Consider the following 21,758-nt stretch of genomic DNA (forward strand, 5'->3'; position numbering starts at 1 on the left):
CTTTAGACAAGCAATTTCACTAAACCTAATTGCGCCTAGACATAGCACAGGCTTGCATGAAAATACCAAAACCTCATAGCAATGCCTATTGACTTTACAGGTATGATTTTATCGCACAGCTTAGTGCTAGAGCTCTTAAAATATGGTTCTTAATTAAGAACCTTCAACAGGTTCTATCTGTCAGTAAATCACACACACAATCAATACTTATACAAATAGGGAACAGACACAAAGAGTAATCATATGACTGGCTACACTCATTTGTGTTATCAGTCAAGCCATCTTGATTAGGACACATGTCTGAACAGCTCTGACTGGCTCTCTGTCTTGGTCTGCATATCTCAGGCCTGTTTTGGATCAGGCAGCTAGACAACAAACTGAAACACACAACAGAGCCTTTGTACTATCTAACATCAGGGAACGAGCAGTCGGACTCATTAATGGCAAAAACTGGAGCCATGAATGTAAAAATTTGAATCACGTGAACATTCATATCATCTACAACAGCTTTGATGAATCCAATCATCTTTTTGTCCTGTCTTTGACATCTACATAATCTGAAATGGTTAGAGGAGCTCTAAGAAAAGAAAAACTGCTTTGCATTAAAACAGAATGTAGGCCATCAGTTTCACCGTTGTCTCCACTGATCATATATCTGGATCTGTAAGATTATTAAATCGAGCTAGCTTAAGAATGCACACATCCACTGGGGGAAGAGACTGACAAATCCTCAGCATTATAAAATAATAATCTGCTTGTCAGTTAAAGGCACTGCAAGTATCGTATCGGATGTCATGAATGCCACAAGAAGGAAAACGCTTGCTCTGGCAGTGAAGTGGTACCTTATAGGTCCATAGTACATCTCTAACACCTAATGAAACTAAAATATGTGACCCTGTAAAGGAAAAAAGGATACAACTGCACAAAATCTGCCATGAAAAGTCTCATGCAATGAGGAGCTCGCCTTTCTAAGAGATGCATTTGCATTACAATGTTTGAAAGAAGTATTAAGTGGCCTCCCAAGGGATGGGGCTTATCTCAGTTTGGTGGCAGTATGAACCTAGGAGTCTTTGAGCTCCTGGAATATAGGTATGCATGGCCAAATTAATTAAACCACAGAGTGAAAGAAAAAGTAAGTGAAGAGAGGGTATGTTCGGAATAGAATACTAACACTCTGCTTAGTGAGCAGTATACGCTGTATATTGCCTACAATGCTTTTTTTAAATGTGGAGAAGTACACATTATGCAATGATAAAAATTGCAAATTGTAGTATGAAAAATTGTTATAACATGACAATTACATTGCATATTTTTTCTTTATCTACTATTGTGTAAACATGCATAAAAGTAATAAGTAAGATTGTCTTGAAGTAACAGTTCACCCAAAAATTACATTTTGCTAATAAAAGCAGCTTTCGTGTTCATGTGAGAACTTGCATTGTTTTTAGTGCTAAACAATGCAAGTTCTTGCATAAACAAGCATGCCACTGTAAATGAGCTTCTCTCATAGCATTAATGAACGCGCATTTAAAAGTTACATACATTTTGGGTTGTTTCTCCCCAAAACGTATTTGTATACTTTCAGAAGATTTGTAATAGACACACAAGCTTCACGGACTACTTTAATGATAATTGCCATTATATTGAAAAAGAAAAAAACTGGGATATTCTTTAATAATTTTCTTTTAGTGTTTGTTTGACAAAATGGAGTGGTGGTGGTGGTGTAGTGGGCTAAAGCACTAAACTGTTAAGCAGAAGGTTGCCGGTTCGATCCCCACAGCCACCACCATTGTGTCCTTGAGCAAGGCAATTAACTCCAGGTTGCTCCGGGGGGACTGTCCCTGTAATAAGTGCACTGTAAGTCGCTTTGGATAAAAGATAAAAGGATAAAAGACGTTTGTTATCAAATTATGACAGAATTTTCAATTTTTAACTGTAGGCAGTCCAATCAAACAATGACTCAAGAGGGGGGTTGTTTAAAATTGTGTCTGATCTAACTTTCGATTTATTAGTTACACTGGAAACAACAAATGTTGTTCATAACTGGATACAGTATTCCATGAAATGTGCTCTGTTGTATACTGCATATTTTAGCAGATGGAAGATGTCATCTAGGTATTCCATGAATACTGACAATTTGTATACTGCACACAATAAATATTCTGCATACTGTAGAAATAGTATTAGAAACATGGTAGAATGCCATTTGCACATACCCATATAAAGGCAAATTATATAGGGAGAGAGATCGGGACTTGATTCTAACCAGTTTCCTAGTGTTTCATTCTTAAAGGGATAGTTCACACAAAAATGAAAATTTCCTCTTTATTCACTCACAATTATGTCAACCCAGATTTGTAAGACTTCCTTTCTTCTGCGGAACACAATTTTTTTTTTTTTGAAAAATATCTCAAATCTGTAGATCCACACAATGCAAGTGAATGGTGTCCAGAAATTTAAAGATCCAAAAAGCACAAAAAGGCACATGATAGGTGTGGTTGAGAAATAATAATGTATATTGAAGACATTTTTTACTATAAATCTCCACTTTAACATTCTTCATTTGCTTTTGGCGATTCGCATTCGTCTTACAAATCACTACAGACAGGGAAGGGAGGAGAATTTATAGTAAAAAAGGACTTAAATATTGACCCGTTTCTCACTCACACCAATCATGTTGATTCAGAAGATAAAGATTTAACCACTGGAGCCTTATGGATTACTTTTATGCTAAATTTATGTCCTTGTTTGTGCTTCAAAGTTCTAGCTACCATTTACTTGCATTGAATGGACCTAGAGAGCTGAGATATTCTTCAAAAATCTTTAGTTCAGCAGAAGAAATAAAGTCATGCACACCTGAAATGGCATGAGGGTGAGTAAGTGATCACAGAACTTTCATTTCTGGGTGAACTATCCCTTTAATGTTAAAATACAGTCACTGCCCCATTTATTGCAATTGTTGGGATGTTGCACAACAAAACACTACCATCAGGGACTCAAGACTTGTACACACAAGGGTTGAGGTTGAGGGTATTTTTAGGCATTGCTGCGACAAAGAACTAACAGGAAAGACCTTGCACAGATATAAGATCTGAAATAACATTCACTAAGTCCAGATGTACATAGAGTGTACTTAAAAACACCATCCATAACCCAACAGCATTCCAGGGCTTGACACAAACCCAGACAGATGTAAATCCAATTTAAACTCTTCCCAACTCAGCCAGAGTTCCAGAAATCTAAACCAATTCTATTTTTAACCATTTTTCAAAGCATTATCTAGAAGTTTGGTATCCAAAGCAGGCGCATTAGGAGAAGGTTTTGGAGGAGTTTTCAGAAATGTGGGTTATACAAAAGTCTAAAACTGTCTTTTATACTTAAGCATTACATATGGTGAGTCTTTTACAGATGATAAGGCTCATCCTGAGATTCCCAGCTATAACCCTGAACAGACGTGTACACACACACACACACACACACACACACACACACACACACACACACACACACACACACACACACACACACACACACACACACACACACACACACACACACACACACACACACACACACACACACACACACACACACACACACACACACACACACATTATTCTAAGCAAATAATGCTTGTGACATTACTAATATACATATATATATATGGTTTTACAGATGTAATTCACTTAAACTGGTCACCATATTATAATTTATGATTTTTTTTCTTTTCTGTTAAAGCCTAATTTCCTGAAAAGCTTCTTTGAAATTATGTCTATTGTGAAAATAAAAATGACTTGACTCATTGGCATGTATTATGTTATGCCTTGTAGAATTGTTTTCTCTGTTCTCACTTTTGTTTTTCAGCATGGCTTGAGTATTTAAAGATATTGAGGGAGGGTCGCTCATCATGGGCACAACATAACAAATAGACAAAGATATTTCTCCACATAGCATCCATTTAATAACTTAAACAAATGTTTGATCGTGAGCTAAAATGTAGTGTTAGATAAAACTGTTACAGGCAAAACTATGTGCATATTAACTGTGTCCATATTAATTATCCTATAGCGACGGTTTAGTTGTAAGATAAAAGATGATGTAATGTTAGTAATTTAGAAGAACCAACAATCATATCTCAAACAAGAATTGTATCTTACCAATATTGTGAGTTGAAAATGAGGACTTATTCTGCCAGTGCCACTTGTCACTAGGGGTGTGAATCTTTGGGTTGAAAGCGAATCGATTCGATTCAAGATTCAAAGGTTTTCAATTGAATTCTAAAAAGAATTTTGCAAATTCAAAATGAATCAATTCAAAATAAATTCACAATTTAATTCGATTAGAATGATACAATTCTGCATTTTTTTTTTCATGTGTTGATAGTATTCATTAAAGGTGCTGTAAGCGATTTCAGCTGTTCTATTTCTACACGACTGACGTAATGTATTCTTTTGCAAATTTCTTGCAATTATACATTTCAAACACGGATGTTGCTTGAGAGCACAAAGTTACGTAGTGCAGCTTTAAAAAGCCATTCTCCCTATAGAGCGACATGTGGAGCTTGTCAACCAGAGCTTTGAAACTATTAAAATATTTTTTTTCTTCTGAATGTTTTAAAAAAAAATTAGGATGATTAAAAAATAACCTCAATGAGTAACTTCTACCAGGATAGAAGTGCAATAGGCCAATAATCATTTTTAATGTTAAAATACTTTCTCTCACATCAGCTTAATATGCATTGGACAGCCTATGTCATGAGTTTGGGGCAGGACTATCCATTTAGTTGACAAATGGAACAGTGAGACAGGGGTGTGTTCAGGAAACCTGCATGAAAATGATTGATGTCATTATTGATGCAATTGCGTTTGGTGTCTCTAATGGCACAGAAATCATACGTTTCACCTTTAAGAAGAAAGTGTTCTCAATCAAATATAATGCTTCGTTCAGTCAAGCTTAGATACAGCTGAAAGAGTCAATTCTTACACTGGATCCAAGTGACACCATAAAGAATCCCCACATTATAAATGTACAGTACTGTGCTAAAGTCTTATAACTGTGCTAAAGGCACATAAAATGTTTCACAAAAGCATTTGTCTTAAGATTGTTATTCATATCTTCTGCTTTAGTGTGTCAATAGGAAATATAAATGTTAGACTCCCAAACATTCCTTTTGCAAATAGAAAAGATTAGATTAGAAGAACAGCGAGCCCTGCAACAGGTGTCATGGCCCCCACAAAGCCCCCCACTGAACATTGTGTCTGTCTGGGATTACACAAAGAGACAGAAGTAATTGAGACAGCCTAAATAGATAGAAGAACTGTGATGAATTCTCCAAGAAGCTTGGAACATCCAATCTGCCAACAACCAAGAAAAACTGTGTCCAGGTGTAACTAGGAGAATTGGTGCTGTTTTAAAGGCAAAGGTGGCCACACCAAATATTGATTTAACATTTTATGTTTATTGGACTTGGTATGACATTAAGTGATAAATGAAAACTATTTATGTCATTGTTGTTGTTGAAGGCATCCTCACTATGCAACATTTTTCACAAGTGCCTAAAACGTTTGCACAGTACTGTACATCAACAAGTTAGGTGTTGTTACAAAAACAAGAAGGACAATGAATTGATTATAAGTGTGTGTGAGAGAGAGAAAGCCATTGAGAAAGAAGATATCATGGGTGTGATGCACTCTACACTAGTGATGTGTACATCAATTGAGTGTTTTGCATAAATGTCTGGCTTTTACAACATAGGAAGCCACAATGACATTTCAAACTACAGAAGTAACAAAGACCAAACACACCCTAACACTCAAGAGCAAGAGAAAGTTTGAGACAGCTGTTCACAAAAAAAGCTAGCTTCTGGCTAACATTCATATATGGGTAGTTGACAAATAGCATGGACACTTGTCAAAATGTAAGATGTAAGGTTAAAATCTATATGAATATATAAGGCGCTTTAACTGGTCTGCAGTTCTTTTTTCACCATTTTTAAATCACCAGCTTTTTTCGCAGTATATTTAAAGGTAAAGTGTGTTATTTCTGTGCTATTAGCATCCCCAAACCAAATTGCAAAAATAATTACTGTGTTCAAACAGGTGTCCCAGATGCCACTGGTTGAGCCAATGCTGCAATGTCATGCTGGTAGGGATGCTCAGACACAGCAATGCTGAAAGTGCCTCAGAGCCGTAATGTTTACACTTTTTGGGGGATATAAACCTACGGATGGCTTATTTATTGTAGTCTGTGCATATTAAACTGGGACAGGAAAAAGTATTTTAACCTAAAAGAATACAAACTTTTAAATTAACTGTTCACCCCAAAAAGAAAATTCCCAAACAAATAAATGACTACAGCGGCCCTTGACTATTGCAGCCGATCACGTGATTGATTACAGCTGCGACCAATCGCAGGTTTGGCTTCTGTAGTTTGTGCATTTACATTTACATTCACATTTATGCATTTGGCAGACGCTTTTATCCAAAGCGACTTACGGTGCACTGGAGCAACCTGGAGTTAAGTGCCTTGCTCAAGGGCCCAACAGTGGCATCTTGGTGGTGCTGGGGCTTGAACCCCTGACCTTCTGGTCAGTAACCCTGAGCCTCAACCACTGAGCCACCACTGCCCCATGCACAGGAATTCTGCATCTGACACAGGCGAAGTTGCAAAGTCCGCTTAGTATTAGCGACTTTGGACTTGCTACTTCATAATTAACAACACACCTGCCCGCATGGCACTCACAGCCTCGAGTATATCTATGTTTTTCATCGGAAACTGGATGAACCCTCTCACAAGGGTACCCAGTTAATTTTTCCTCAACCATTATAATAATGCCAACATGGACAGATACATGGAACAATAGAGGTTATATTAGTATGTCTTAGCTGTTTCCAGGTCAACACAGTATGATTATTAGACATATTGGATTGTGCAGTATATTTTTATAGGGCTTTACTTTGTTATGTTTACTCTCAGATGGCTTTTACGTTGGTGATTCATGGGCGACCAATGTGATAGAGAGCTTTATTTGCTCAAATAACGTGTCTATGCAAGCCCTCTTCATCTATGGACTCATCAAGGTTTCACAAACCAAAACTATTTGGCCTGCATAAGGTGTCTTTTTATCTAATTTGGCCATCAATTTAAAATAAGTTTTACACCCCTGCCCTACATAACCTGTCATTAATAACAGCATACTTTGATTCTCCTTTTTCCCCATGTATCTGGCTTTCCAGGCCCCTACCCCAATGATGCTTAATAAGTGGGACCTATTCATTCACCTTAGATAGCAACTTCTGTATGTGTTAATTATTTTTGAAAAAGGATATAATTATAGAAGCAAGATATTTTTTATATAGGGAGACTGGGGCTAACTGTCACAAGGGCTGTATTTAGGTTACTATATGGTTTTGAGTTACAAGTCAAATGACAAAAATCTGCTTTCTCTAGCAGTGGTTTTGTATGCTGGTTTCAAACTATTCAATTCTATCAGGGATGATCACATGAATCCTATGCCACTGGTTTAATGGCAGTTTCCATTGTGACAACGTACCCCATATAATGTGGAGAAAGTGTCAATACGTGTTCAGTAAACTTTATACTTTTTCCTGAACAATAACTTTGAAAGTTCTGAATTGCTTTTTTGTAGCCAAGACTTCAATGTATGTGGCTTTACAGAAATATGACTTCCAAAAATAATCCTACCCCCTACTTTGAGAAATATTTACTGGAGTAAAAAAATGTGACAACTAGCAGAGGTCATGCTAAGGAACATTTTGTTGTTGTTTTTTATGTTATGCAAGAATGCAAAAAAGGCATTTAATTATTTAAATACTAGCAAAACATTGGCATAATTATTTTAATATATAAATTGAGAATCACAATTTTTTGCTTAGAATCAATTTCACGATTTTGAAGAAAAATTCTTATTTCAGTGATGGACATAATGGTACTAAACAAAGTAACATGTAATCAGTGTTGGGGAGTAACGGAATACATGCAACGGATTACGTATTTAAAATACAAAATATCAGTAACTGTATTCCACTACAGTTACAATTTAAATCATTGGTAATTATAATACAGTTACTTCCAAAATGTATTTTGATTACTGAAGAGATTACTTTGCATTTTATTGTCATTTATTTTATTTTATTTCAGATGGAAAACATTTATACATATAAATGATGCGATCCAAAGTGCATTTGAACAGCGGTGAAACACTTTCTTATGATGTGTTACATTCAGACAAGTAAGTTTGAAGTAATTTGATTGATCTTGTTTTAGAAACAACACTGCATAAGATATTTAGGTTTGTCAGAGAATGTATTTTTAACATGTGTATTTTGTCTTACTGTACTGGCAGAATTTTTATAGTTAAAACAAGTGAAAAAAATCTACCAGTGCTGAAGAAGTAATCCAAAGTATTTCGAATAAGTTACTGACCTTGAGTAATCTAACGGAATATGTTACAAATTACATTTTACAGCATATATTCTGTAATCTGTAGTGGAATACATTTAAAAAGTAACCCTCCCAACCCTGCATGTAATTTAATAGAGGTTCTGACAAAATGTTCTCTGCTTCAATCTGTTCAAAAATGTAGTTAAATTGTGAATCAAATATATACATTTAAAATGTCCTAAGTTGACAAGTGGGTGCAAAGAATACATTATAAACCAAACAACACCTTGTGGTTATTGCACAAAAAAAATAAATAAATAAAAATCCTGTAAATAAAAATAAAATAAAACTATTTAACCTGTTTCTCACATGCCAAGTAAAAAGCAAAACGAGCAGAAAAACTTCATTGAAAGTTCTATGTTATTTTACAAAACTTGTTTTTAAATAAATATTAACAAAGAGGCCTTCAGTGTTTCTCTTGTACAAACTTCAATCTTGAAAATGAATTATTCAACAGCCATTAATTCAATAGAGAGGAGAGTTTACACTGCTTTAAGTTTTTCAGCAACAGTAGCAATTAAAGATTTAAAAAATAACAATGTAAAAACATTAAAAAGGGTAATTTAATGCAAAACAAAACTACTTAAAATAGTTGACGCTCTTTACTGTGTGACAGATATACACTGATTTGATGCAGTAAGAATGCCTGAATGCCGGGTGTAATCAAACAGTGCACAGGAAGTGCATTTAGTCAGATCTCGGAATTTTTTAGCATCGGTGGCTATGAAAAATATTTAACTGAACAGAGATTCTGTCACACTCCCATCTAATCGTGGCTGCACCCTGCAGTTTGTAAACCACTGTGGTGACAAATGTCTTTGTGTTTTAGTTTATTCAGTGTCTCATACAGGAGCGCTGCCTTTTGAAGAAGCTATATAAAGTTTATCATCATTTAAAAACGCACCTTGTAGTGCATTTTGAATTTAAATTTGACCGCCTTACAAATGCATGCCACTGGAACATTAATATACATTGTAGAATCGTTGTCATTTAGAAATGAGATCACGATCTTTTAACGATTAATCGTGCAGCTCTACTTTGTGGTCTCTTCATGGAAGTAAAACTGTTTTGCAAATTCATGGCCTTTTGTAATTTGATTGTGCACTTAAAAAAATGTACTAGTACTTAGTGCAATGAAGTTTGGTATCTTAATTCAGTAGAACTATGCATGGGTGCTTACTTTGGTGTTGCCACCCCTCTTAGTCCTCATGCCACCCTCTTGCCACCCCATAAATACTTTTCTAGATCCACCCCTGTCTATAGGTTCATACTATTCAAGTGAATGGTGACCAAAATTTGGAAGCTCCAAAAAGCACAAGAAGGCAGGAAAAAGGTCATCCATATGACTCCATTGGTTTAATCCATTTCTTCTGAAGAAATCCTATCAGTTTTGGGTGAGAACAGATCAAAATAGAACTCATTCTTTACTGTACATCTTTCCATTGCAATCTCTAGGCATGATCATGATTTCAAAGCTCAATTACACTTCCTTGTGCTTCACACATTCGCAGAGCACTCGATGGCGCTAGAAAGGGAAATTGAGCTTGAAATGATCGCCAAGGAGACTGCGGATGTCAAGATTTATAGTGAAAAAGGAGTTATTTGTTGGTTTGTTCTCATCCAAAACAGAATGGATTTCTTCAGAAGACACCGAAGTCTTATGGATTATTTTTATCCTACTTTATGCACTTTTTGGAGCTTCAAAGTTTTAGTCACAAGTCACATCCATTGTATGGACCAAATAGAACCATAAACACACATTACAAACTTAACCTCTTGACTTACCTCTATAAGAACTCCTGCCCTTTCCTCCTTGCCTGTTTCTCCGTCCTCTCTGTCAGTGTTCTCTAGTTTTGGTTGTAGTTGCTTCTAGACTGTGATAAGTTGAAAGGTTACTTGCTTGGAATGAGGGAACGCAGGACTTTTCTTTCTGCTCCTCCCCTGAAAACAAGAGAGTGAGAGATATAAATACACAAGGCTTATTGAAGTGTAATTTAAGTTTCTTGCTCAAACACTCTAAAAATGCAAATATCTCTATTTATGTGCTCTCTCTCCCATGCTATTCTGGCATGCTCAACTGTGTCCCTGTGTCCCATGCCCCCCCCCCTCCAACCCCCACCCCCTTTCAATAACTTTCACACAAAATTTCTCTCTCAGGCTCCCTTTGGCACATGCATATGAACTCTAAGCCCCCCTCTCGCTTTGCTTCTAGCTCCCCCCTACCATCTCACACTCATCTCATTTCCCCCTCAAATAACTTCAACACAATGAAAGCAGCTTTGGTATTCCGCCTTTAGTCCCCCTCCTTTCTTTCTTGCTAAATTTCTCACCACTTGCTGTCTCTCTCTCTCTCTCTCTCTCTCTCTCTCCTCTGCTTTGCCTTTTCAGCTTACTTCCTCTCAGCTGGTAAGTTAAGGCGTGCTCTCTTGCTCAGTCAGCACACAACCGATGTAAGACTGGATGGGGGTATGCAGTCCTCCGGTTGGAGGGGGATCAGATGCCACATGTCCTGATAGGTGTGAAGTTAAGGGAAATATCTAAAGTCCCGCCCACCTGTTCTGCTTGTTTTGCAGAGGCAGTGTATTCTCCCATAGAGCTTTCGTGAGTTATTGTGTGTTGATGCCAGTGGCAGCTTGTGTGAATGTGTACTTGTCGGTCTAATAGTGGCATTCCAGAGCAAACAGAACGTGTTACTTTGGAGGCCAATATGCCAGAGAACACTTTACTTTTGTGATATGTAGCGGCCCCCAAAATATCTGGACACTTAAGCCACACTTAAAAATGAACAAATGTTTTTGCACTAGAATGTTTTTAAGTGCTATTAATTGTAACCAGCTCATTTCAAGGTCTTTTAGATCATTTTATCTATTGTTTTATCATTTAAAACCTACAAACTTATTGTGAAATGTTTTGCGTGAAAAGTGTGCTTCCGTAATTATTCTTTTATCTAATGCAGTGACATTCATATATCTTAAGGATTGTATAAGGGTCCAAAAAAAAATGCAATGCAATCCTCACCCATTCAAACAAACAAATTTTGCATAAACATAACTTTACTGAAATATATCTTTTAAAAATAGAAGGCAAAGACAAAAAAAAAAAAAAAAAAGTAAAAAGGGAAGTGCACAGCTGAGCAGATACGTCACCACTTGAAAGCATGTTATCAGTGCTTCTACAGAAACAGAGACTTGTTGGGTGTGAAGGGATGGGTGCATGTCTGTGTGTTTGCGATGTGTGTGGCAGAATTAATGGCATGCAACACCTTCCAAATAAGCAGTGGTAAATCCACATGCACTTAAACGAAAGCATTGGCACATGTACAGGCGCACATGCACACATGCACACACTAACACACATACAGACACAGATTAATTTAATCTCTTTAGATGAACTGAGCAAGGTAGAGGGGGGAGGAAAGGAGTGAGCGGAGAGCTTATGTTGAGAATGTATGAGTGTTTCCTTGCGTTTGTGGGTGTAAAAGTATAGAATGATAATTAAAAACACAAATGTGTGGCCACATCAAGCACAAGATATTTGCTTAGCCTGGTATAAGGCAAAGTTCTACCGTCTTTCACTGGTTGTGTTGTTTAGACAGGCTTAAATTGAAAACAGTCCTTGTGGAGAAACAGCCACTTCTCCTTTAAGAGCTCACACTCCGTGTCCATATAAGGAGTACTTGGGGGCATGGCTAAGACGTGAGCCAGCCCTCAGCTGGCATCTGAGAATTCAGCTGTGAAGCAAAGCAGTACACAAATACAAAAGTGCACGAAAGACACAAAAAGAGAGTTAGTGACAGTCAATCATAGATTTAGTCAATCCTGCTGGCAAAACACTGAGTTAGATGGTAACACTTCTGCTACTGAAAAACAAGTTTTATACTCCTTTGAACACTTCCCCGGCAGCTATTCTAGGCAGTAGCTGGGTTGGATCAACTGGGCTACGAGGGACCATTAAAGCTCACAGCTACATTCTAATGCTTCCTTTCCTCCAAGCTTGCATCTATGCATGTGCTTTTGTGTGTCTGCCATATCCCTTTTCAGTCAAACAAACTCATACTGTCCCATTAACAACCAAATGTTTTTTTTTATGAAAACATGGTGTTTGCTCGTATACAACTCGCCGCGATGATGCTAGGGTGTTCTGGGTGGTTGCCTGGGTGTTGCTATGTGGTTGCTAAGGTGTTCTAACTGGTAGTTACTGTGTGTTGCTATGCTGTTGCTAGGGTGTTTTGGGAAGTTAGCCCAAGTCAAAAGAGCCCACACAAGTTTCTAGATATGGCACAGTTTCTTCCTTCAGTGTAAGTATATGGATTTTTTTGTTGTTGCCCATTTTATATAGTTAACCTGGCAAAAATAGGCAAGACTAAATAGACTTTGAAGTCATAGTCAAAAATTGCAAAGCTATAGCACATTCTTGTTCAACAAGCTGCACAACTTGAGTTAAATCTATAATTTATACAATGTATATACAATGCAAGAAGCCAATTTGTTTTCTTGGACAAACAAAAGCACCCTAGGTGATCGAAGCCTGCGTTTATACTACACGCAACATCAATTAAAATTTAGTTTGTTGAGGAAAATAGCTAAATAAATACATTTAAAATAATGTCACATTGAAACCACACCCATGATTAGGCTATAGTTTTGACCAAAGTCCCTTTCAAGACAATTGAGCCAATTTAGCGGCTATCATTGGAACACTCCCGGGCAGTTATCTTCTATGGGCACAAGTGGCATAAATGTACAGCTTCCATCTACTTGAATGGAGAAAGACCAAAAATCTCCAAAACGGTTGGCCAGTACGAAGATCAAAATAAATATTTCAAGTCAGCAGTTAAAGCTGACAACAATGGTATCAATAGTTGTGCTTCTTTAGATAAGATCATGCTAAAAATTCTATTTTTCAGGCTGATTCAGCTAATGCACATGTGCGCTCTCGAGTGGACTGACATCTAATTGTCTGTATTGATGTCTGTATCTAAAAGGTGATTGTCTCGTCTACCTGTAAGGTGGGACCTCCTTTTCTACAATTGTCATATTGGGCATTCCAAATTCTACTTGGGCTAAACAGTCTTTGGTTTTAACCAATCATATATGCTCTTTGGCTGGCCGTGTTCTCCTAGATCAAGTATTTCAGAGATGAGCACGAGACCAGTAGAAATATCATCAAAAGAACACTTTCGCAGAGCAAAAACGTCAGAACATTTCGTCATAATTTTTACTAAATGAATTATGGTCACCCAGTACGTATAAATCAGCCTTTATTATTCATGTCCATTACAGAAATAGTGTGATACTAGTTACAAACCAATGTTAAATACTCAGGGTTAGGAGTTGTTCAGATCCCTTAACCTAAGAATGAGCAAAATTAATAGAAGTGTTTGCACCACTAATGATTTTAATTTATTCTTGCCACATCCTAGATGACAGCAAGAGAGTTGCTTAAAGAAGCAAAGTATGCACTTAATTAACATAATTACTGTATAGTGGTTGGCAATGTATATTCTTGCCAGCTTCATGTGTGATGCTATTTAGTGCCATTTAAAGCGGATTCTAAATCTCACCAGTCTGACGCTGTTACAGTCAGCTGCTCAACTTCCTGTTTTCCACTTCAATAAGCCAAGTGAGAGCACAAAAAAGGCACTGCTGGCCTACACTGATGTAAATACACAGGATGTGATTTCTGTAAGTCACACCTTCTGTCTACTTACACTTTAAACTTTCTCACTTCATCATTCTCCCTTTTGATGTTGTCTCTCATGCAAACACAATGTGTGTGAAATAAAAAATTAGGTTTTGTGAGCAATTGATTCTAATCTAGAGAAGAGCAGAATGTTCCAGAAGAAACAGTGCTCTATATTCACAGCTATTTAGAGCATGGTACAGCAATCTTTGCCTCTGAATGTTTGTTAATGATGAATGTGTTACGCAGATATGCAGCTCTAAAACAAAACATATGCCAAAGTATGTATGATTTATACAGATCAATAGAATAAATCAACCAAATAAAAGTCACTGAAACACAGTGAGGCTCTTTATGAATTCATTGTGGGAGATCTGTTAAAATGTGGTCAACATTACCACAATAACAAATGCAAAGGTTATGCTAGCTAGATATTAAGGTTAGCCCCTCTGTAGAGATTAGCACCTGACACTGATAAACGAGGATGGTAACATGTCCTTAGTTAAACATGCTTCAAGGTGGGGGTGCTCAGGGACAAATTTGTTTCACTGTAACAGTATAAGGACGTACAGAGAAAAGAGGAATAGATGAGAAAAATAATGTGGATTTCAGGGCAAAGGTGAGATGAAAAATAGCAAGATAGAGACTGGAGAAGTAGATTGAGGCACACAAAGAAATGGTGTGTTAATCTAGTACAAGGACACGCACAATCCACACAAACTCAAGCTAACCTACAATTAGCCCAGCAAAAGCAAAGTACAGTACTATACAGAGAAAAGAGCATGCAGTACATCTTAAAGCTGAAGTGTGTAACATTTTTGGGGTTAAAATACTTTCTCCTATCCCAGCTCAATATGCAGAGACAACTAGTAAGCAATTCGTAGGTTAATTTTCTTTGTGGTGCAATAAATATTCTTCTGTTTGTTTTGAGAGACCCATCCAGCTCAACACAACATTGACTCAACCATGAAATGTAAGACAGTGTATTTGGAAAGGTTTACTTTGCAATTCCATTCAGTGCAATGGCACGCTTCCGTTTTAAGCATTGCTGTCATATAATTAGCCTGTTCTTTGTAACAATAAAGCAGGACTTTAAAACATTTTCCAGAATAACAAGACCAACAGCTAACAATACCATGTACTTTACTGAAATCTACTTTGGGGTTAGAATACATTTGATTTATGATAGCTAAGGATATAGCCCATGGCCATTATTGAACCACAGCTAAATCTGATGTTTGAGAGGCTAGTCTTTTTTAAATAAATGATAAACCGGTTAGCAGGTTAGGAACTTGTTCTCACACTGGCATGCTGATATCACACGTGGCACACGCTGACACGCTCACAAACATACACTAAAGCACCTGCCTGAACATACACACCCACACACTTAAACCGGTGAAACTGATCTGGGACAAGTCTCTGTTATTAAAATGCTTTTCAAAACCACTCGAAGGGAAAGCTCAAAGCTGATCTTTGATCAGGGGAGGGTAGAAATGTGAGGCAGGTTTTTGATAGTGACCAGTAGTGTGGGTTTTGCCATCACAGTTAACCAACCATTGCACCTCTATGGCTATATAAAGAAGCCAAGGTCCACACTGCTTCTCTAAAGGTGAAAACACATTACATGCACAGAGACATAGAAACAAATGAATCGGAATGAAAACACTGTCAATGGTTATTGGAATTCTAATCCATACTAAGATCTATCCACCTCTTTCCTGATCACAGGAGTGTTCCACGATTCATAACGTATGCCTTTTTCCATTCTGCAGTGTTTTAGCAAACATCTACGCATGTTTTTATTGGATAATGTGATGCTTAGCATGTTACTTTGTAAAAGTTGTCCACACAAAAAAATATTTTTTATCAAACAAGTGGCTCCAAAGTGTTGATACTTTAGAAAATCATGATGAGCGTCATTTTACAGTGCCTGACTCATAAACGTTTAAGGAGTGGGTGGATGATATGAAGTTATGAACCAATGCTAGTTAGGCTGATATCATTAACTGCTTGGAGTTATGACAGCCAACAACTGAACAAGTTGAGACTGAACTAATTTTTACTCCAACTAAAGCTTAAAATGGTCATTGTTCTTCATCATGGAATGCTCATATTGACAGAAATACAGTATAGCAGCAATTAAAATCCCCATACCACCGTCCAGTGGTTAGTAAAGAAAACTTTGGATTTTTACTTTTTCAGAAGGAAATGGGAGTGGTGCGTGCCCATGCAAAACCCACTGCCACAATACTAGGTTTTCTGGGTGGTTACTAGGGCATTGCAAGTGGGTTGCTTACAAGCCCAAGTCAAAAGATCCCACCCTAAATTCTCTGCAAAATCATATTCTGATCCCTAGATATGGCAATAATATAAGTCTGTAGGATTTATATAGTCAAGTGAAGTCAAAGTGTTTTTTATTGTCGTTCAACCATATACAGTTAGTACAGTACACAGCGAAACGAGACAACGTTCCTCCAGGACCAGGCTACATAAAACAACATAGGACTAAATAACATTTCTACATAAAGTGCACGTGCAAATGTGTGCAAAAAGTACGGGACAGTACAATAAATTACTAAAAGGAACAGGACAATAGACACAGTGAGAGACAGTGCAGCGCCGACCAGTACACATTTGTAATAGAGTAGTGCAAAAGTTGACACTTTCTAAAATGCTAAATGTAAACATAACATGCTATGAAATAGTGTTCTATGGACATAGCAGTTATTGAGGTAGCAGCCAGGTACAAAGTGACAATAATTAAAGTGCAACTTTGGACATGTGCAAAAGTTGGATGGTGTACAGGTGTGTGTGTGTGTGTGTGTGTGTGTGTGTGTGTGTGTCAGTCCAGTCCTAGTATTTTCTTGACAGTTTTGTAATTTGCTAATTTACGTGCCGGAGTTTAATACTTATGGCTATTGATACTCAGATAATTAGCAATAGTAACAGAGGTTTTTGCTTTGGCATATACCACAATTTAACTTTAGAATACCCGAAACAGGACCCCATCCACCTAATTCACAAAGCCCAAACCCAATGACAGCACCAATGGACCAGTACCACCCTCATTCTCATAAAGATCTCACCAGGACAGTAAGAGAATACATAGTGTTTAGGGGAGATGTTCAAATGAAACCCCTCATTCAACATTTACACATATCAGTTGCAAAAAGGGAGTCGCTTCAGGCCTTAACGATGCATGATCTGCCACCTCACACTGAATAACCATCTTCAACACACATTTGCTCCCTACAACAGCTTGATATGCTTATCTTCTGATTTGCCAAAGCCATCCCTACCATGCATTTTCTCTTCTAGTTGAATGATGTAATACATGCATGCTTCTGTTGACAGCCACACTGAAAGAGGTCACACAGCAAGGGTATTAAGGAACAGATCTGAGTCTATTAAAATTCAGACTGTATGTATATATAGAAGTGCAACTTCAATCTGCAGCTCTTTCAGGATGTGTGTGCCTATTACAGGAAAAGATCATCTCCAGGGTCTCTGTTGATCATCTGTTCATTTTTTGGGGGGGCAATGGAAATAGCTCTGCAGCTCTCCATTGTGCCTTTACATTGACGTCCTGTCTGGCATTAGTAATGAGAAGGATGGATGCCTCTTGCATATTCTGCAACCTGTGTGCACACCCACCCACTGCCACCCCAAACTCTGGTGGTGAATCCTGTCTCTCACTGCATAAAAATGTTGATCATATCCGTGTCTAATTAGGCTTCCAGGAAATAAATAAATGCCAAAAGGCATACAGAAAGCCCAATAAAATTAAACGTCAGGATGGATTTCTCATGGGCCCTTGGCTAGGGCTGATACGGGTATATTGCATTATAAAAATGCAATCATTCTCAACTCAAGTGCAAAGAATATTCTAAATCAAAATGTAACAAAAGGATCAAAAAATAGAGAGGGAGAGGCAGGGACAGAGACTGAGATAAGAATGCGCGTGCAGCACTGATGAAAGTTGCCTACAGTGGATGAAATAGCATGAATCAGACAAAGCAGAAACGCCCCCCCTGCGCATACAGCAGCTCCTGTGTGCAGACTATTATCACGCTGTGATTAATCCACCGTTATTAAACACACGTGAGAAAGTTTCAAACAGCACAGTGAATCATAATATTAATGGGGAATAATTTTATTTATGCATGATTTATCAGTGCGTCAGCACGCAGAGGTGTCCATAACTTAAATATGAAGAATTAATTATATCATGATTATATCTGATCCCATGCTGTATGCATGTTGAAATGAGAACGATCTAAAGGAGGATGACAGCACAAAGAGAATAAGAGCGGTTACTCACCCTCAGCAAAGGTATGAACGACGGCAATGACAAGCGCTGTAGCAGTCAGCAAACAAACACTGCCATCCTATCTGGAGAAAAAGTTTTATCTTATTTTAGACAGTAGGTAGTTTCTCAGTGTCTTCTGTCTATTTGACGAAAACTATCTTCGTTGAAATCCCACTATGTAACGAACATATATTTGACCGACGAGGATATCAATAGCTAGATATGAGATTCTTCTTTCCAAATGCCGACAAAGCTATATTTAAAGTGTTTTTCTTCTCCTTTCCACGTCCTATTGCCACCTCTGCCAACGGGCCTTTTTCTATTTTCTGCTTGGCTGTCTGTCCGAAGCCCTCACCCATAAAATTATCCTGTCGCTTTAAAAACAGTTCTTCCGGGATTTGCTGAAAAATACCTAGGGGGAGGGACGTTCGATCAGCTGAAGGGCTGTCATTTAAGCGATTGGTCACTTTCTTTTTCACGAACCAATGAACGTTCTGTTTCAGTTTGATATTTGAATGCATTTGCGTAACAGTAATATATTTTGACGAAATGAACACTCATTGGTTATGTAGAGGGCAACGTCTTAGCAAGCCACGCCCAAGTACACGTGCTATCTGTTCCTGTTACTCCTCATTGGAGGAGCACTGCATTGATAAGGACAGGACAGAAATAGGTTCTATGTAAGAATGCATTAATAATATTTTAAAGCGTATTATATACATTGGCAAATTATTAAAATATGTAATAAAGTGCAAAATTATTTAAATAATGTAATATTTACCCAGAGAAAAACAGAAACATTTACTTAAAGAGCTTAAAGTATTAGAAATAAGGCACTGTTTAAATTATGCATGTCATGGTTCATAATATAGCCTATATATTTTTTTATTGACACTGTAGTTTATTTATTTTTATTTTATTTTTTCATTAAACGCAAAGAGAACAGAAAGTTGTACCACTAGAGGACGACAATGACTAACTTATAGGCTGTCAGCTGTTTTAAACCCCATTACGTTAAAATAAATCCCATGCAACTTGTAGCCTATGCCGTCATAGCGTCATAGCTGGAGGTTTATATTTTTCTACATCTTTCTAAATAAAATAAAAAAATATACTACGGTATTGAGCTCACGTTTAAGCATGTATCATCATAAATGAAGCAACGTTTAGTCCTTATTTACTTGATAACATACACCTGTTTTTCCAAAACCCCCAGATGATCTTCGTCTGCCTTGGTGTTCACACAAAGCTCCCATCCAAAAACAGATCTACCAGAGCGTCCTTACACACAACTCCTTATAAAGGTACTTTGGAATAAATGTGAAATGCAAATGTATTGATAAAGTAAATAAATAAGCAATATGCTCTCCATTAGATGGCGCAACTGTACTTCAGGAGTTACAAACATAAACCAAGTCTGGAGTCCAACAGGCTACATCACATTGTTTAATAACCTCCTCAGACCTGAGCTTTGGTTTGGCGTGCATTTTAGATTTCTTCTAGCTTTTTGGGGTTAGGAGGGACCAATACATATAATAACCAGATATTATCTGTGAACATGAAGCACTTTTTGAAAAAAATGATGTCCACATATGTGGACACTGGGTCTGTATTCACATAAAAAAAAAATCAAGACACCATTGTGTAACAAAGTGCAAAGCTCTTTTATTTACAGCCTGAGCACGGCAGCGCACTCCTCGTCCTTGCTAGGGTTGTCCTTCAAAGCTTGGTCCTGGTGTTGGCTCTTCAAGGTCCTCGTTTGAGCCATCAGACTCAACCTGCTGAGTCCGACATCTGGGAGTGTGCAAAACGACAGTGCTACGGTCTGAACGACAAGTTTCAGCACGTTTACGTCCCCGGGTGGCCTGTGGAATGGGGTCTTCATCCCCACTACTCTCCTCCTTGCTGCTGATTGGCTCCTGTTGTGGAGGATGGTAATCAACGTCATTTACTGGTTCATCATTGTCGGACCAGTCTTCTACCTCGGAGTTGTCCCCAGAAATTGAATCCAGTATCAATTCCAGTGCCGTTGACGCAGGAAAACGCTCTGGAAATGAGATCATGAGGAAAATAAAATAAAAATCAATGTAAAATTATTTATCACACATGCAATGTCAATATATACTGTTATAAACTATTGCAATTGATGTTTTCTAACGAATTCTTCCCAAACTAAGTTTTTGCCAAATTTTTCAATCTTATGCTGCGACTGTGTGTGTGTGTGTGTGTGTCGTGTAGTGAGCGAGATAGTGTGTGTGTGTGTGTGTGAGTGAGCATGAGTGTGTGTGTGTGCGCGCGAGTGAGCAAGAGTGTGTGTGTGTGTGTGTGTGTGTGTGTGTGTGTGTGTGTGTGCGCAATCACGAGTGAGCAAGATAGTGTGTGTGCGTGCGATCGTGAGTGTGTGACGTGTGTGTGTGTGTGTGTGTGCGATCGCGATTGAGCAAGAGTGTGTGTGAGTGTGTGTGTGTGTGTGTACGCGCGATCGTGAGCAAGAGTGTGTGTGTGTGTGTGTGTGCATGATCGCGAGTGAGCAAGAGAGTGTTTGTGTGTGTGTGTGTGTGTGTGTGTGTGTGCGCGCGCGCGATCGCGAGCAAGAGAGTGTGTGTGTGTGTGTGTGTGTGTGTGTGTGCGTGCGTGCTCCTGATCGTGAGTGCGATTTTGCTAACATTCTTATACAGTTTCAACGAAGCTAAGTCCCATTGTCCACATATGTGGACATCAAATTTAGCGGCATAGTAAATCTTTACTGTTACAAAAGTTTGTCAAAAGTGCATGCCATTTTAATCATACAACACTATTATGCATAACTTAACAGAATCAACAATGAAATGTTATTAGATTGTTTACCTTGTGGACGTTTTTGTCTGGAGTGGCTGCTTGACATGTGGCCTGTGTTCTCTGCCATCTTTAAATTATTCATGTTAAATTTTTTTCTCTCCTGACACCACCAGATGGCAGTGTAAGTGTCCTCGTTTGTGAAAAACATGTTCCAATTACACAGAATTAAGTATTATGCTGCACACAACCAAAAATGTGATGTCCACGTATGTGGACACCAGGTCTGAGGAGATGATTTTAAATAATTAAAAACGAAACATTACATCATACATTTATTATCGCTGTTGTGATTTTAAAGAACCTGTAGAGTCCATAAATATATATATTTTAAGATCGCCTAATTTAGATTTAATCAAATTCAAAACCTTAGGTTCAGTGTTAAACCCCATGGGGCAGTGGAATTGTTAGTTTTATAGGATTATAATAACAGATATTGTAAAATATTCGGGTTAAAGAGGGCTTT

The 21,758-nt window shown here is 37.8% G+C and overlaps 1 protein-coding gene across 3 annotated transcripts in view; it reads right to left on the minus strand.

Moving 5' to 3' along the window:
* LOC127643311 (protein FAM214B-like) overlaps positions 1-18,818 on the minus strand; it is a 29,500-nt gene extending 10,682 nt beyond the window's left edge. For all 3 annotated transcript variants that reach the window (XM_052125995.1, XM_052125993.1, XM_052125994.1), the window contains exons 1-2: positions 18,470-18,818; positions 10,249-10,404 (exon numbers count right to left, since the gene is read on the minus strand). The gene's annotated coding sequence lies outside the window, so the exon portion shown is untranslated. The remainder of the gene's footprint in view (positions 1-10,248; positions 10,405-18,469) is intronic.
* Between the last annotated feature and the right edge of the window lie 2,940 nt (positions 18,819-21,758).

Source organism: Xyrauchen texanus, chromosome 4 (assembly GCF_025860055.1).
Source record: "Xyrauchen texanus isolate HMW12.3.18 chromosome 4, RBS_HiC_50CHRs, whole genome shotgun sequence".
Classification (NCBI taxonomy): domain Eukaryota; kingdom Metazoa; phylum Chordata; class Actinopteri; order Cypriniformes; family Catostomidae; genus Xyrauchen; species Xyrauchen texanus.